Below are 14,540 nucleotides of genomic sequence, written 5' to 3'. Positions count from 1 at the left end.
AAGGCCGACCTCACTGCTAATCCTCGACCTGGGGGGTCCCTTCCCTGGCGCTGTCCCATGGGGCCAGGCCTGCCATGAATCCCAGGCTCAAAATTTTGCCTGCTTCCCAGCCTTCTGCTTCCGGGGTCCTGTCCCTCGGTGCCTCCATCTGGGGATCCCTGAGTCCCACGGCCACGCCTCCCCCTCCCACACCGTCACCAAAGGTGCCTTTGGGCGCTTCGGACAGTCCTCGGAGAGAGAGAAATTTGCATGCCCCAACTGAGGTCAGCCCCATTCTTGGGCGCCCCATCCACCCTAAAGACGAAGACGTTCGCCCGGCGGCCTCCTGTCCTTCAACTCTGCTCCGGGAACACACCCCTGCGCCGGGGCCTCCGGGTGGGCCGCGTCGTTTCCCTGTGTTTTCCGGGCAAGAAAGAGCCCTGGTCCACGGAGAGCAGGGCTGTCGGCAGGGCTGCCAAACACGGGCCAATTCTCACGAACGCTCTGCCCAAAACAATCCCGGGTTGGGCAGAACTCTCTTGAGAATTGGTTGGAAAACGCCCGGCAAACATGCTTCGGGTGCCGCACGTCTGCAAGGCCGCCCCCCCCATCCCTGGGGCTTGGCACAGCATTGCTAGCAATCCAGTAGGAATCCCGCCAGGAAGCCTTCTGCGAGGCAGGCTACGGCGAGGCCGACGCCTCCTGCTAATCCTGGGCCTGCGGGGAGTCGCATCCCTGGTGCTGTTCCATGGGGCCAGGCCCGTCACGAAGCCCTGGCTCAAACTATCGCCTGCTTCCCCAGCCTTCTGCTTCCGGTGTCCTGTCCCTCATGGCCTCCATATCGGGAACCCTGAGTCCTGCAGCCACGCATCTCCCTACCACACCAGTGCCAATGGTGCCTTTTGGCATTTCGGACAACCCTGGGAGTGAGAAAACCAGCGTGCACACAATGAGGTCAGCCGCATCCTTAGGCGCCCCATCTGCCCGAAAGACGGAGGGGCACGCCTGGCCGCCACCTGTCCTTCAACTCTACTCCGGGAACGCTCCCCTGGGCCAGAGGCCCCGCGTGGGACACGTCGTTTCCGTGCGTTTTCCAGGTAGCCGACCCATGCCCCGGGCGAGAAAGGGCCCTGGGCCACGGAGAGCTGGGCGGTCCACAGGGCTGCCCAACACCGACCAATTCTCACGAGCATTCTGCCTAAACCGATGCTGGTTTGGGCAGAACGCTCCTGAGAATTGGCCCCAGTGCATAGGAGCGTTCCCAGAGCAGAGTTGAAGGACAGGTGACGGCCGGGCTTCCGCCTCCGTCTTTAGTGCGGATGGGGCGCCCAAGGATGGGGCTGACCTCAGTAGGGGCATGCAGGTTTCTCTTGCTCCGAGTCTTGTCCGAAGCAACCAAAGGCACCGTTGGCGCTGGGGTGGGAGGGGGAGGCGTGGCTGCGGGACCCAGGGTTCCCCAGATGGAGGCACCCAGGGACAGGACCCCGGAAACAGAAGGCTGGGAATCAGGCGAAATTTCGAGCCCGGTCTTCGTGGTGGGCCAGGCCTCATGAGACAGCACCAGGGAGGGAACCCCCCAGGCCGAGGATTAGCAGGAGGCGTCGGCCTCACTGCAGCCTGCCTCACGGAGGGCTTCCTGGTGAGGTGCATGCTCGACCGCTCGCAATGCCGGCCATGCGCGGTGGGGCTGCCCTTCAGACGCCTGGCGCCCGAAGAGAGTTTGCCGGGCGTTTTCCAGGCTCAGGGACAGGTTGTATCATAAGATGGTATTCCAAAACAGAACCCTGAGGGCAGATGCCTGAAAACCTAATCAGGTGTTCCAATGAGGTCCAATGGCATGTGAGGTTCAATCTTCTGACTCAGGACCATTGACGTGGCTGTCCATCTGAATGTAGCTAATCAGGTGTTTCATACTGTGCATTTGCATCTAGACAGCCGCCAAAATTGGAGTGGGCTCAGGGGCCTTGCAGGTTTCTCTTAATCTGGAAGGTTTGGGCACCGTTTCCTTGGGGAATTCAGCCACAGTCCTTTGGTGCACCTCGAGTGACTCCATCCAGGAGGGCATGTGAGCCATGGTTTTGGGAAAGAAGTCTGCAAACACAAATTCAGGTTCGGATTAGTCACGAGGTGATCACAGGCCAATTGCATAGACCTGGGTGTCAGCTCATCAGGAACTGTAATTCGGATGACTAGAAGACAGTAGCACAGACTTTTCCATCTGGATTGTGTGTCCAGAATGACCTCAGAATGTAGATGAGGTCTCATGCATCCATGGGAGACTTTTTGTCTCTAAGGATACTGGCGGCTCCCCTTAGCTTGGTGGCTTTTTCAGGGAAAATAAGAGTGCTGTTTTACATCTTAGAGGTGCCCCAAAACAGGGATTTTAGATATGGGTTCTAAGTCTGGGTGCCTGGAAAATCCCACCAAGGGTTAGAATTTGGGGTTAGGGGAGTACCAGGCCTGCAATGCAGGAACCTTGTGGTGGAACTGAGAGAGTTTGTTTGAAAGCATACTTGGGTGAGGGTCACAATGCCTGTTTGTGCCCTGGGGAGCCATCAGGAGTTGGCGTGGTCACATTGGCCATGTACCTTGCTCCCACTTTGAGAGCTGGATACCCATTTCAACACCCAGGTGTCCTTCCATGGAAAAGGAGTAGAACTCTATAGTGTTTCAGGTTCCCCCATTGGAAGGATTTCAGCAAAATCTGGGGAAAGGTGCGAGAATATCAAGTATGGGTAGAGATGACAGACTTGGGCCATGGCCAGTCCCACATGCTAGATATGGGACCTGCACTCCCTGTGACTGACTCTAGGTCGGGACACAGGCTCTGTAAGACACAACACTAGTGGCCAGGGAAGTCTATAAATCGGGGTTCCCTCCAGGGCCAAGCAGACTGATCCTAATGTGGGGATTCTGGGCAGACTAACCAGGCACTTCTTCCTATGAGGGAGGCAGAATGCTGCATTGCGGCTCCAGAATTCAATATCAAGAGGCCTTGGGGAGCAGTAGGGTGAGGATGGAATTGTAGACACAAGCTACTGTCCAATTCAGTGCCAAGCGGAACGCAGTTCCAGTGTGAAGCGTCTTTTTTGATATATCCAGCACCTGAGTAAGGACGGATGTCAGATGTTTGCTCACACTAGAGTTTGTGTCTACAATGACCAATAAATGGAGGGGTGGCATCAAGAGCCCATGGAGGATTTCCCACTCTGAGACTTGTGAGATGCTCCAAACAGCAAGGTTTCCTTCTACTGGACAGGTGGAGTCTGGTTTGTTTGCTCCACAGGACCCCATGTTTGGGTAGGAGAGCTCTTCGGCATGGATGCCTGGAAAGCACACCTCCATTGACCATTGCAGCTGAGGAATATGGCAGTTTTGTTCTGATGACTCTGGGGCGAAGTACCAAGGCCTTGAGTTGACATGGAATATCTTGCACATGGGTCACAATGCTGGTTTGTTACCAGGGAGATCTTACAATGCACTGTTGGCAAAGGGGCCTTGCAGGATTCTCCTACCCTGAGAGTTTGACACATGTCCAAGAGCACGGTTTCCTTCTGGGGACAAGAGTTGTTCTGTTGTGTGGCTCAGGGACCACATGTTGTATCATAAGTTTTTTTATTCCAGAATAGGCCTCTGAGGACAGATGCCTTAAAAACTAATGGGGGGTTCCAATGAGGTCCTGGTTCAATGTCTGGTTCAATATTCTGACTCAGGACCATTGACTTGGGTGTCTGACTGGACGTAGGGAATCAGGGTGTTTCAGAGTGTGCATTTGCATAGAGTGTCCTCCAATATTGGGGTGGGCTCAGGGACCTTGCAGGTTTCTCCTAATCTAGAGGTTTGGGGCAACTATGATGGGTGAAGTTTCCTTGGGAATGACAGGCACAGTCCTGTGGTGTGTCTCCAAAGACGAGATCCTGGAGGGCATGTGAGCTATGGTTTGGGAGAGACGTATGCAAAGAAAAACTTGGGTTAGAGTTAGTGTCAAGGCGATCGCAGGCCCAATGCATAGACCTGGAGAGCAGCTCATCAGGAACTGTAAAGAGGGTGATACTAATGCGGTAGTACAGGCTATTATATCTGAATTGTGTGTCCCGGATGGCCTTGGAATGCAGATGTGTTCTCATGGATACATGGGAAACTTTTCCTCTCTAAGGATTCTAGCGGCTCCCAATAGTTTGGTGGCCTTTTCACGGAAGGGAATAGGGCTGTTTTCCATATTAGGGGTGCCTCAAAACAGGGATTCAAGAGACGGGCTCTGGGCCTGAGTGCCTGGAATATCCCGCCAAGTGTTAGTATTTGGAACTAGGGGAGTACCAGGCCTGCAATGCGGTATCCTGGTGATGCAACTGAGAGGGCATATTTGAATGCATGCTCAGGCTTAGGGGCACAATGCCTGTTTGTGTCCAGGGTGGCACCCATGAGTGACAGTGGGCCCCACTCTGAAGGTTGGACACCCATCTCAACAGCCAGGTTTCCTGCCCTCAGGAATGAGGAGTTCTCCTGTGCTTCAGGTTCCCCCATAGGCAGGGATTTGAGCTATGGTCTAGGAAAGATGCCTGAATACTCATGTTGGATAGAGATCATGGTTTTTGGGCTATGACATGTCCCACCTAGAGGATATGGGGCCCACTGTCTGCGTGGCTGTCTGGAGGTCATGGCTCAAACTGTGTCAGACAGAGCCTGAGTGCCCATAGTGGCCTATGATATTAAGGTGCCGTCAAGGCCCAAGCAGGTGGATCCTCATGTGGGGTTTCAGGCAGACTCTACAGGCACGTCTTCTTTCTTTGTGGTAGGCAGAATGCAGCATTGTGGCTCCAAAGTTCTCTATCAAGAGGGTTTGGGGACAAGGAAGGTGAAGATGGACTTGTAAATATAATCTATGGTTCAATTCAGTGCCAAGCGAAAGACAGTTCCAGTGTGCAGCAGCTGATGTGAGGTACCCAGGACCTGAGTAAGGGCAGATGTCAGATGCTTGCTCACACTGGAGTTTGTGTCTACAATGACCGCCAAATGGAGGGGTGGTGTCACGAGGCCATGGAGGATTTCCCACCCTGAGGCTTGTGAGATGCTCCAAATAGCAAGGTTTCCTTCTACTGGACAGGGTGAGTCTGGTATGCTTGCTCCAGTGTCCCCCATATGGAAAGTTTGGGTGCAGAGCTCTCCCGCATGGATGACTGAAAAGCACAACTCCATTGACCACTGCAGGCAAGGAACATGGCAGGTTCGATCTGGTGGCTCTGGGGTGAGGTTACAAGCGGCCTGAGTTGACCTGGAGTTTCATGCTGTTGAATCACAATGCTGGTTTGTATCCAGGGAGACGTTAGAATGTTGGGGTGGTCAGAGGCCATGCAGGATTCTCCTACACTGAGACATGGACACAGCTACCAAAAGCAAGGTATACTTTTGGGGACAGAAGCGGTTCTGTTGTGTGGCTCAAGTAACACATGTTGGAATATAAGTCAGTATTGGAGAACAGGCCTCTGGGAACAGGTGCCTAAAAATCTAAACTGGGGTATCAATGAAGTCCTATAGTCATGGTAGGTTCAAACTTCTGACTCAGGCCCTTGGATTTGGATGTCTGCCTGGAGGCAGTGGCTGATTATGTGTCAGAATGTGCATTTGGGTCCAGAGCCTTCTTAGAAATTGAGGTGGGCTCAGGGGATTTTACTTTGCTCCTAATCTTCAGGGTTTGGGCAAACGTGAAAGGCAGAGTTTCCTTTGGGAGTGTAAGGAGAGTCATCTGGTGTGGCACCATAGGCCCCATCATGGGGGAGCATGTGGGCCAGCGCTTTGGGGAGAGATATCTGCAAAAGCAAACTAGGGTTAGAGTGAGGGCCGAGGTGATCACAGGTCCGATGTTCAGGCCCTGAGGGCAGCTCATAGTGTACTGAAATTAAGGTGTCATAGCGCAGGTTCTTCTGTCGGGTGTGTGTCCGGGATGGTCACGAAAGGTAGGTGTGGCTTCATGAGTCCATGAGAAATTCTTCACCTCTGGGGATTCTGCTCAGCTCCCAAGAGTTTGGTGTCTCTGAGGGAAGGGAAGAATGTTGTTTTCCGTCTCAGAGGACACCCAAATAGGCATTCCAGAGACAGGTTCTGGGTCTGGGTGCCTGGAAAACATGAACAAGGGTGAGGATTTGGCCTTAGGGACCTGGAAGTCCCACTCTGTGGGCTCCTGATCCAGCTACTGCGGGGTTTTGTTTGGAAGCAAGCTCACGCTGAGGATCACAATGCCTGTGTGTATCCAGGGAGTCTTCTATGTGTGACCGTGGTCTCATGGGCCATGCAGCTGGTTGCCACTCAAAGAGTTGGGAAGGAGGAGTACTCTTGTGCATCAGGTTCCCCCATAGGAATGGATTTGAGCTACGGTCTGGGACAGAGGACTGAATATCCAGGTTGAGTAGAGATGTTGGTTTAAGGCCACAGGAAGTCACATCTTCAGGAAATGGGGCCCATCTCTGGGTGGCTGACTGGATGTCCTGGCTCAGTCTGTGTCACACAAAGCCTTCAGCCCAGGGAAACCTAAAGACGGAAGTCTGAGAACACAAGCTAGGCTTAGGTTTCTGGGTGAAGACATGTCAAGAACAATCTACAGACCTGAATCAAGATCTCGTGCATCTGAAGTCAGGGCGAGGATGAGACGATCACTCAGGTTGGAGCGAAATCCTCTTTGCCAGGCCATCCCCTGTGCCTGAGAGAGAAGCGCGGTGGCGCCTGTGGAAAGAGCCTTAAGGAAAGGGACACGTCTGTCAATGCAGAATGACGGAAGCTTGGCTGCTAAGGCAACATGAGGGGAAGATTAGGGGAGGGGAAAGGGCTCCACTCTGAGGAAGGAGTCTGGGCAGAAAGCATGCCTGTCCTGAGCCTTTGTCCCAAGGAGACAGCAGCTCCTTGGCCACCTGTCCGTGGTGGAGCCAGGGGCTTGCCACCAGGCGCCTACTCTGAACACGAGAAACAACCCCCCAGAAAGACCTGGCCATCACAGGACGCGAACATGGAGCCCGGGAAAGCAAGGCCCAAGAGGCACAAGCTCTCCCGCAGCTCTTCTTCCCTAATGCGACTGTAGCCTTGCTGAGGAAGTAGCGGCGAAGTGCTGTTCACTGCAAACCAAAGCCTCTTCGAAGGCACAGCATTCGCTGAGAAATGTTCTGCGGGCTGCTGCTGCTTGCAGAGCCCTCTCATGGTGGGAGAAACCCTCATACATCGAAACCTCTTTGTCTGGGCATCTCCCCTGGGAAAGCACAGCATTGGTTGGGAAACCAGAGTTGGGTTTGGGGATGCTGCTGCTGCTTGCCTGAGCGAGTCTCCGCAGCATGGTGGATGATCCCCGCATGGAGCGAAATCCTCTTTGCCCTAGCATCTCCTCTGCCTGAGAGAGAAGCATGGTTGCACACGTCTGTCACCGCGCTCCCCAGGAGCAAGTGTGGCGAAGGCACAGCTCGCCGCCTCCGGGGAAGTGGAGGAGACCTTGGCCTTGGGTTCGGGTAACGCTCGGGAAGCAGCATAGCCTGCCGTGGCACGCACAGCAGGCCGGTGGCAAGACAAGTGTCACCCGCTCCCCGTGCGGACAGATGAAAGCCTGCCTGCTAAGGAGACATGAGGGGACGACTAGGGCAGGGGCGCGTGCTCCACTCTGAGGAAGGAGTCTGGGCAGAACACAGGCCTGTCCTGTGCCTCTGGTCCCAAAGGGAAAGCATCTCCTTGGCCACCTGTCCCAAGGGCAGACTTGGGCTTGCCACCAGTTTCCAAACCCGGAACTCGCAGAAACAACCCCATGGAGAAACGGGCAGTCAGATGCCACCTTCCACCAAGATGTGGCAGCATAGTGGGTGGCAGGGGGTGTGCCGGGGCAGAGTGGAGACAGTCCCCCACAGTTCCCATCACAGTGCCCGGGCGGTTTGCAGGATCCTGTCGCCTCCTCTCTCCTGTGGTGAAGGCACTGGCCTAGACCTCGAGTCTGCCTGAGCGCAGGAGCAAAAGGCAAAGCCTTACCTACGCCAGGAGGTGGTAATAGGCCTAGAGTGCCATGCTAGGCCACGCAGCCTGCTGTAGGGTTGTGACTGTCTGCTTAGTTCGGCTTAGCAATGTGAACCCCGGGCGTGAACTTGGAGCCCTGGAAAGGAAGGCCAAGAGGCACCAGCTCTCCCGCGGCTCTTCTTCCCTGCCGCGACAGAGCAAACGACCAAAGCCTTGCTGAGGAAGCAGCAGCGAAGTGCGGTTCGCGCCAAGCGGAAAACGTCTGCGAAAGGATAGCAGTCGCTGGGAAATCAGAGTCGGTTCTGTGGTCTGCTTTTGTTGATTTCTTAGCCTAGTATTCGCAGCACGATGGGACAAACCCGCATAAGGCTAAAGCCTCTTTGCCGTGGCATCTCCTCTGGGAAAGCACAGCATTCTTTGGGAAATCAGAGTCGGGTCTGTGGGATGCTGCCTGCTGCTTGCCGGAACTAGTCTCCACAGCACGGTGTAATAAACCCGCATGGAGCGAAATCCTCTTTGCCTGGGCATCCCCTGTGCCTGAGAGAGAAGCGCGGTGGCGCCTGTGGAAAGAGCCTTAAGGAAAGGGACACGTCTGTCACTGCAGAACGACGGAAGCCAGGCTGCTAAGGCAACACGAGGGGAAGATTAGGGCAGGGGAAAGGGCTCCACTCTGAGGAAGGATTCTGGGCAGAAAGCATGCCTGTCCTGAGCCTTTGTCCCAAGGAGACAGCAGCTCCTTGGCCACCTGTCCGTGGTGGAGCCAGGGGCTTGCCACCAGGCGCCTACTCTGAACTCGAGAAACAACCCCCAGAAAGAACTGGCCATCACAGGACGCGAACATGGAGCCCGGGAAAGCAAGGCCCAAGAGGCACAAGCTCTCCCGCAGCTCTTCTTCCCTGATGTCGCGACTGTAGCCTTGCTGAGGAAGGTGCGGCGAAGTGCTGTTCACTGCAAACCAAAGCCTCTTCTTAAGCACAGCATTCGCTGAGAAATGTTCTGCGGGCTGCTGCTGCTTGCAGAGCCCTCTCATGGTGGGAGAAACCCTCATACAGCGAAAGCCTCTTTGTCTGGGCATCTCCCCTGGGAAAGCACAGCATTGGTTGGGAAACCAGAGTTGGGTTTGGGGATGCTGCTGCTGCTTGCCTGAGGGAGTCTCCGCAGCACGGTGGATGATACCCGCGTGGAGCGAAATCCTATTTGCCCTAGCATCTCCTCTGCCTGAGAGAGAAGCATGGTTGCACACGTCTGTCACCGCGCTACCCAGGAGCAAGTGTGAGGAAGGCACAGCACGTCACCCCCGGGGAAGAGAAGGAGTTCTTGGCCTAGGGTTCGGGAAACGCTTGGGAAGCCTGATAACCTGTCTTGGCACGCACAGCAGGCAGGTGTCAAGACAAGTGTCACCCGCTCCCTGTGCGGAGAGATGGAAGCCTGCCTGCTAAGGAGACATGAGGGGACGATTAGGGCAGGGGCGCGTGCTCCACTCTGAGTAAGGAGTTTGGGCAGAAGGCAGGCCTGTCCTGTGCCTCTGGACCCAAGGCGAAAGCATCTCCTTGGCCACCTGTCCCAAGGGCAGACTTGGGCTTGCCACCAGGTTCCAAACCCGGAACTCGCAGAAACAACCCCATGGAGAAACGGGCAGTCAGATGCCACCTTCCACCAAGATGTGGCAGCATTGTGGGTGGCAGGGGGTGTGCCGGGGCATGAGTGGAAACAGTCCCCACAGTTCCCCAACCCAAAGCCCGGGCGGTTTGCAGGGATCCTCTCGCTTCCTCTCTCCTGTGGTGAAGTCACTGGCCGAGTCCCCGAGTCCGCCTGAGCGCCAGAGCAAAAGGCAAAGCCTTACCTACGCCAGGAGATGGTAATAAGCATAGAGTGCCATGCTAGGCCACGCAGGCTGCTGCAGGGTTGTGACTGTGTATGCATAGTTCGGCTTACCAAGGTGAACCCCGGGCGCGAACTTGGAGCCCTGAAAGGAAGGCCAAGAGGCACCAGCTCTCCCGCGGCTCTTCTTCCCTGCCACGACAGAGCGAACGACCAAAGGCTTGCTGAGGAAGCAGCAGCGAAGTGCTGTTCGCGCCAAGCTGAAAACCTCTGCGAAAGCATAGCAGTCGCTGGGAAATCAGTGTCGTATCTCTGGGCTGCTTTTGTGGCTTGCCTTAGACTAGTACTCGCAGCAGATGGGACAAACCCGCAGAGAGCGAAAGCCTCTTTGCCAGGGCATCCCCTCTGGGAAAGCACAGCATTCTTTGGGAAATCAGAGTCGGGTGTGTGCGATGCTGCCTGCTGCTTGCCGGAGCTACTCTCCACAGCACGGTGTAATAAACCCGCATGGAGCGAAATCCTCTTGGCCCGGGCATCCCCTGTGCCTGAGAGAGAAGCGCGGTGGCGCCTTTGGAAAGAGCCTTAAGGAAAGGGACACGTCTGTCACTGCAGAACGACGGAAGCTTGGCTGCTAAGGCAACATGAGGGGAAGATTAGGGCAGGGGAAAGGGCTCCCCTCTGAGTAAGGAGTCTGGGCAGAAAGCATGCCTGTCCTGAGCCTTTGTCCCAAGGAGACAGCAGCTCCTTGGCCACCTGTCCGTGGTGGAGCCAGGGGCTTGCCACCAGGCGCCTACTCTGAACTCGAGAAACAACCCCCAGAAAGAACTGGCCATCACAGGACGCGAACATGGAGCCCGGGAAAGCAAGGCCCAAGAGGCACAAGCTCTCCCGCAGCTCTTCTTCCCTGATGCGACTGTAGCCTTGCTGAGGAAGTAGCGGCGAAGTGCTGTTCACTGCAAACCAAAGCCTCTTCGAAAGCACAGCATTCGCTGAGAAATGTTCTGCAGGCTGCTGCTTCTTGCAGAGCCCAGTATCGCGTTGGGAGAAACCCTCATACAGTGAAAGCGTCTTTGCCTGGGCATCTCCCCTGGGAAAGCACATCATTTGTTGGGAAACCAGAGTTGGGTTTGGGGATGCTGCTGCTGCTTGCGTGAGCGAGTCTCCGCAGCACGGTGGATGATCCCCGCATGGAGCGAAATCCTCTTGGCCCTAGCATCTCCTCTGCCTGAGAGAGAAGCATGGTTGCATACGTCTGTCACCGCTCTCCCCAGGAGCAAGTGTGGGGAAGGCACAGCACGCCGCCCCCGGGGAAGAGAAGGAGCCCTTGGCCTTGGGTTCGGGAAACGCTGGGGAATCAGGATAACCTGCCGTGGCACGCACAGCAAGCCGGTGGCAAGACAGGTGTCACCCGCTCCCCGTGCAGAGAGATGGAAGCCTGCCTTCTAAGGAGACATGAGGGGACAACTAGGGCAGGCGCGCATGCTCCACTCTGAGGAAGGAGTTGGGCAGAAGACAGGCCTGTCCTGTGCCTCTGGTCCGAAAGGGAAAGCATCTCCTTGGCCACCTGTCCCAAGGGCAGACTTGGGCTTGCCACCAGGTTCCAAACCCAGAACTCGCAGAAACAACCCCATGGAGAATCGGGCAGTCAGATGCCACCTTCCACCAAGATGTTGCAGCATGGTGGGTGGCAGGGGGTGTGCCTGGGCAGGAGTGGAGACAGTCCCCCACAGTTCCCCATCCCAGTGCCCGGGCCATGTGCAGGGATCCTTTCGCCTCCTCTCTCCTGTGGTGAAAGCACTGGCCTAGACCCCGTGTCTGCCTGAGCGCCGGAGCAAAAGGCAAAGCCTTACCTACGCCAGGAGATGGTAATAGGCATAGAGTGCCATGCTAGGCCACGGAGGCTGCTGCAGGGTTGTGACTGTCTGCTTAGTTCGGCTTAGCAAGGTGAACCCCGGGCGCGAACTTGGAGCCCGGGAAAGAAAGGCCCAAGAGGCACCAGCTCTCCCGGGGCTCTTCCCTAGTCTCCACAGCACGGTGTAATAATCCCACGTGGAGCGAAATCCTCTTTGCCTGGGCATCTCCCCTGGGAAAGCACAGCATTCGTTGGGAAACCAGGGTTGGGTTTGGGGATGCTGCTGCTTGCCTGAGTTAGTTTCCGTAGCACTGTGGAAGATTCCCGCATGGAGCGAAATACTCTTTGCCCTAGCTTCCCCTCTGCCTGAGAGAGAAGCATGGTTGCACACGTCTGTCACTACGCTCCCCAGGAGCAAGTCTGGGGAAGGCACAGCACGTCGCCGCCGGGGTAGAGAAGGAGCCGTTGGCCTTGGGGTTTGGAAAATTGAACAGCCACAAGCAGAAAAATGAAATTGGACCATTTCCTTACTCCATACATTAAAATAGTCTGGAAATGGATGAAGAAGCATAATGTGAGAAAGGAATCCATCATAGTCCTTGAGGAGAGAACAGGTAGCAACCTCTTTGACCTCAGCAGCAGCAACTTCTTCCTAGGAACATCGCCAAAGGCAAGGGAAGCAAGGGCAAGAATAAACTATTGGGATTTCATCAGATCAAAAAGCTTTTGCACTGCAAAGGAAACAGTTAACAAAGCCAAAAGATGACTGTCAGAAGTTATCTGGGAGAAGATATTTGCAAATGACATACCAGATAAAGGGCCAGTATCCAAAATCTATAAAGAGCTTATCAAACTCAACACCCTAAGAACAAATAATCCAATGAAGAAATGGGCAGAGGACATGAACAGACATTTCTGCAAAGAATACATCCAAATGGCCAACAGACACATGAAAAAATGCTCCACCTCACTCGGCATCAGGGAAATACAAATCAAAACCAGAATGAGATACCACCTCACACCGTTCAGAATGGCTAAAATGAACAAGTCAGTCAATGACAGATGCTGGCGAGGATGTGGAGAAAGGGCAACCCTCCTACACTGTACGTGGGAATGCAAGCTGGTGCAACCACTCTGGAAAACAGCGTGGACGTGCCTCAAAAAGCTGAAAATAGAACTACCCTATGACCCAGTGCTTGTAGTACTGGGTATATACCCTACAGATACAAACGTGGCATTCTGAAGGGGCACATGCACCCAAATGTTTATAGCAGCAATGTCCACAATACTTAAACTATGGAAAGAACCTAAATGTCCTTCAACAGATGAATCAATAAATAAGATGTGGTATATATGTACAATGGAATGCTATGCAGCCATCAAAAGAAATGAAATCCTGCTATTTGTGATGACGTGGATGGAACTAGAGGGTATTATGCTTGGCGAAATAAATCAATCTGAGAAAGACAACTATCATATGATCTCCCTGATATGATGAAGTGGAGATGCAACATAGGCGGTTTCGGGCGTATGAAAAGAAAAATAAAAGAAGATGGGATTGGGAGGGAGACAAACCATAAAAGACTGAATCTCACAAAACAGACTGAGGGTTGCTGGGGGGAGGTGTGTTGGGAGAGGATGGTGGGGGTATGGACATTGGGGAGGGCAGGTGCTATGGTGAGTGATGGTGAGTGCTGTGAAATGTGTGAACCTGGTGTTTTACCCCTAGGGATAAAAACACATTATATGTTTATAAAAAAATTTTTAAAAATAATTTAAAAAATCCATTAAAGAAAAAACACATATTGCAAGCCCAGAGCTAATCTCATATTCAATCAAAAACGTTTGAAAGTTTTCCCCTTAAAGATCAGAAGAAAGACAAGTGTGTCCACTTTCACTACTCTCATTTGACATAGTACTGGATGTCCTAGCCAGAGAAACAAGGAACACAAAGAAATAAGAGACTCCAAAAAAAAAAGGAAGAAGTAAAATTTTCTTTTTTTGGATAACATGAACTTACATGTTAAAAAATCCTAAAAACTTCACAAAAAAATTTGAATAAACAAATTTAGTAAAGCTGCCAAATACAAGATCAATATATAAAAGACAAGAATTTTGTTTTGTTTCATTTTTTTTTAATATGGAATGCTTCCCAGTTTTTCATGTCATCCTTGTTCAGTGATCACGCTAATCTTCTCTGCATCATTCCAATTTTAGTATATGTGCTGCCAAAGTAAGCACAAGACAGGAGCATTTTAACACTCTAATGATGAACTATCTGAAAAAAATAAAGAAAACAATCTAATTCACAATAGCATCAAAAGTAAAAAATACTTAGGAATAGATTTAACTAAGAAGATGAAAGATCTGTACTCCATAAACTATGACATTGATAAAGAAATTGAAGGAGACACAAATGGAAAGATAGCTCATATTTATGAATGGTAAGAATTAACATTGTTAAAATGTCCATACTACCGAAAACCATCTGTAAATCCAATTCCTATCAAAAATCCAATGTTAGGGGTGCCTGGGTGGCTCAGTGGGTTGAGCCGCTGCCTTCGGCTCAGGTCATGATCCCAGGGTCCTGGGATCGAGCCCCGCATCAGGCTCTCTGCTCAGCAGGAAGCCTGCTTCCTCTTCTCTCTCTGCCTGCCTCTCTGCCTGCTTGTCATCTCTCTCTGTCAAATAAATAAATTAAAAATCTTAAAAAAAAATCCAACATTATTTTTTTACAGAAGTAAAGAATCCTAAAATTTATATGAGACCATAAAAGACAACAAATAATCAAAGCAGTTCTGAGAAAGAATGAAGATGGGAAATTACACTTCTTGATTTGAAACTATACTACAAAGCCCTCATGCTCAAAACAAGAAAGTATACTGGCATAAAAACAGACCAATAAACA

At 52.8% G+C, this 14,540-nt stretch overlaps 1 non-coding gene across 1 annotated transcript; it reads right to left on the bottom strand.

Annotated features, from left to right (window-relative positions):
• Positions 1-13,766: 13,766 nt before the first annotated feature.
• Positions 13,767-13,873, bottom strand: LOC131839992 (U6 spliceosomal RNA). Its single transcript, XR_009357112.1, has one exon. It is a non-coding gene; the product is annotated as a U6 spliceosomal RNA (small nuclear RNA).
• Between the last annotated feature and the right edge of the window lie 667 nt (positions 13,874-14,540).

The sequence above is a fragment of the Mustela lutreola genome, chromosome 8 (genome assembly GCF_030435805.1).
Source record: "Mustela lutreola isolate mMusLut2 chromosome 8, mMusLut2.pri, whole genome shotgun sequence".
NCBI classification, from domain to species: domain Eukaryota; kingdom Metazoa; phylum Chordata; class Mammalia; order Carnivora; family Mustelidae; genus Mustela; species Mustela lutreola.
Note: the sequence above shows the minus strand (reverse complement) of the source record. Positions and strands in the feature narration are given on the sequence as shown.